The 3,686-nt window shown below is 36.9% G+C and overlaps 1 pseudogene; it reads left to right on the plus strand.

Annotated features, from left to right (window-relative positions):
* Window positions 1-2,520: 2,520 nt before the first annotated feature.
* On the plus strand, window positions 2,521-2,931 carry LOC100356589 (large ribosomal subunit protein eL29 pseudogene; annotated as a pseudogene).
* The last annotated feature ends 755 nt before the right edge of the window (window positions 2,932-3,686 follow it).

A 3,686-nucleotide genomic window follows, 5' to 3' on the forward strand; every position in this document is an offset into this window, starting at 1 on the left:
ATTAACATAAGACTTGAGGAACTAAACTCCTGCATGAGTTCTAAGGAACAGATATTCAAACCACAGCAGTGAACAACATCACAAATTCCTGTCGCAGAGGCTGTATTCCAATCCAATTTAATGTCAATATCTATGGATCCAACACGAGCGTGGAGAGGAGATGGAACATGGGGTGGTAACAAGAAGGTGAAGGGGTAGAGCAGAAGCAACTTCTCAGGCTTCTCTGAGTTGCCTTGGTTCTCCAGGGTCAGGTGTACAAAAATGACAGGTAGTTCCAGAAAGATCTGTCACAGATCACGTAGGAAAGACTCCTGGTATGCGGGCAGAGGTCAATGTCAATTGTGATAGAATTAGCAATTTTGGTAATTGTGAAGTAGCAACTGAGATGGAAGCTCAGTCAGTTACACTGGATGTATGCAGTTTAGTGAGAAGACTAACTGCAGACAAATTAAAAAATTATGATTTCAAATGCCCCGAGCTTGATGTCATGATCTCATTCAAGACTCTTGCCTTCTCATGAGGACACAACATTCAGTACACTAGAAAGTCTAGCTCTCTCCAACTTAAGAAATTGTACAGACATAGACCCACAGAGGTAAATTTTTTTATATCTCTGACAGTGTATGTCTCAGGAAGCAATGCAGTATGTTGGTTTTCATTCAAATTTCCAAACTGAAATACATCTACTACTTATGAATAGCCAGTGAAAACCTACCAGGCTCCAATAGAATGCTACAGTTCAATGAGATTCAGTTTGAAAAGAACTGCTTTAATTTGGCCACAAAATAGTTATTGTAGCTTCTAGAGGTGTCTTGTTTACAACCTAATTTATACTCAAGAAATAGTTCAAATACAGGAGAATGTTGGTCATTATGTACCAAAATCAATTTCCATCGAATCTCATATACACCAGTGAAATTCAAGGCAGGCTTGCCATCACTCAGTAAGATTTGACAAGTTATAAGCCATTTATTTTAATATGGTAGAAGATTGTATACTAAAAAGAGGTGAATATTTTTGTGAGGTATATAGGAACATCTAAGCATATACTTTCTTAATGAGATGAAACTGTGATTTAATACCTAATTATGAATATGTGCTTTATTAAACTAAATGTATTTTTTCATATTGTAGTATGTTTGGAAGTAAAGCCACAACATTTATTTCACTTCCTCCAAAAAGACTTTGTTTTGGTCACAGCTCAATTGGTGTTACAAGACTAACAGAAAAATTCCCCGGTTTTTCAAAACAGAGAATATCAATTGAAAAACCTTTTGAGGGGGAAAGCATAGCTTTATCAACAGAATGAAACATGCTGAACATAGTTGAGGATGCTATGGCAATGTAGACACATTTTAAAATGATGTTACATGATTTTCAGAAAGCATTTATCAGACTCACACATCAGAGGTTAATGTCAAGGGTATAGAATCATGAAATGGAAGGGAAATTAACTATTGAATTGAAAAGTGGCTAAAGGGCAGAAAACAAAGGAAAGCAATAAGTGGAAACTTTGAGCTGAAAATTGCTTTTCATTTGATATTAGAACAAAATAAAAAGATTGATTTCAGGAAGGTTTTCGGTTTGAGATTCTCTAAAATATCTCCTAAACATAAAACACATTAAATGAAATTGGAAGGATGAGGGAAGCATTCACTTTTAAAGAGTCCCATTTACCAAGTGTCTTTGACATGTTCTATGATCTCAGATTTGAGTTTCTAAGACAATATTTTGTCCTCTGTTAATGTAACTCCAGTGGATATGATACAAAAGAAAATAGTTTTGTTGTGTTTGAATACAAACAGGAGATTTTACTAAAATTCCTCCTAGCTACTTTCCAGAGGCCAGTGCACTTGTCCTTGTTCTTTACTTGGCTGTTATCCTTGTTATCCGTAGATTATTTCTAATTCTAGCAATTATTTGATGCTGCACTGTATGAAATTTATGTACTATATGTCTCTAATTTCATTCTTTATCTATAAAAAAGAGGTTGGACTAAATTATATTTATGGTATCTCATAAGTCTCGAGAAGTTCCCAATTTTTTCCTGTAGTAAAAATTTGTGAACAAATACAAAAGAAAAATTGAGGCATGTTTTCCCAAATTGTGAAAGAAAAAAAGCAAGAAAGTCATAAAAAGTCTAAGTGTCAAAAGTAGCAAGAACAAAAATATGCTACAGAATTTTTAAAGCTCATTCTCCTTAAAATTGAAATGTGTCACTTTTTTATTATACAATAATCAACCAGTAAATATAATAGTAATTCAGTTGTAGCTTTAGTTCCCTGACCAAAATCATGAGAGCCAAATACTTTCCTAGTGAGAAAAATCTGCTAGTTTCCAATTATAGTTCTGCAGAGAATCAGTTTATCATTTTACTTATATTCCATATAGAATAATTCTCTTGAAAAATATATGAATGCCAAAATTTTATAGAGAAAGAAAAAGAAAATATAGAGTATCTTTCAGCTTTTTTTTTTTCTGGTTCCAGGTGTTTTGGCAGCAGCAAGTTACAGTGCAGACATGGTCAAGTGCAAGACTTATACTACACATAACCAGTTGTGTAAGTGGCAAAGAAATGGCATCAAGAAACCCTTTTCACAAAGATACACATCACTTAAATGGGTGGATCCCAAGTTCCTGAGGAACATGCGTTTTGCCAAGAAACGCAACAAGATGTTGGCCAACAGTGCCAAGGCTATGAGTGCACATGCTGAAGCTATTCAGGCCATTGTCAAGCCTAAGGAAGTTAAGCCCATGATCCCAAAGGGTGTCTGCCACAAGCTTGATCAACTTGCCTATATTGTGCACCCCAAGCTTGGGAAGTGTGCTTGTGCCTGCATTGCCAAGGGTCTTAGGCCATCCAGGCCAAAGGATAAGAAGAGACCTCAAATCAAGGGCGAGGCCAAGGCTCAAATCAAGGCCAAAGCCTAGGCTCAAACCAAGTCCAAGGCCCAGGCCCAAACCAAGCCTCAGGCCAAGGCCTAGACCCAGGATGCACATGCACCTGCAGCCCCAGTTCCAGCTCAGGCTCCTAGCAAATGTGTTCAGCCCCCCACGATGGCTCTCTAGTGATAGCCTTTGCCTGACAATGCAAGGATAGGACTGGCATGATCCCTGGGCTACTGTCTACCTGGGGCTAGTGTCCTCCTGTGCTGTTTGCACAAATAAACCTGAGACAGGTGAAAAAAAAAAGCATAGAGAGTAAATTTTGTGAAAATTAAATATTTTACAATAAATAAAAATATTTGTGTATACTGATGCCCAATAATATCTTATTGATGCCCAATAACCAGAAGTTGATTATCTTATTTGGTATATTTCAGACAGTGGTTCTCAGTATTTGGCATGCATCAGAATCATCTGAACCCTATCCTGAGTTTCTGATTTTGTAAGACTTGGATGGAGCCTGGTTATTTGCCTTTCTAACATTTTCCTAGTTGATACTGATTGTACTGGTCTAAGGCCAATTTAATGATTTAAACTCTGCGTTGAGCCACTCATCAACTTAGGAATGGTAGATTCCTAGACTCCATACCTAGAAGAGACTGATTCTGTAGGTCTACCATGGCTTGCAGAATTTTGCATTTCCAAAAACATTCTTTTTGTGATTCTGACAATCAGTTAGGTTTGGGTGTGAACCTTTTTATTCCTTTCTGTCACCTGATCTTTAGACTTATGATAGCACA

The sequence above is a fragment of the Oryctolagus cuniculus genome, chromosome X (assembly GCF_964237555.1).
Source record: "Oryctolagus cuniculus chromosome X, mOryCun1.1, whole genome shotgun sequence".
In the NCBI taxonomy this organism is placed as follows: Eukaryota; Metazoa; Chordata; class Mammalia; order Lagomorpha; family Leporidae; genus Oryctolagus; species Oryctolagus cuniculus.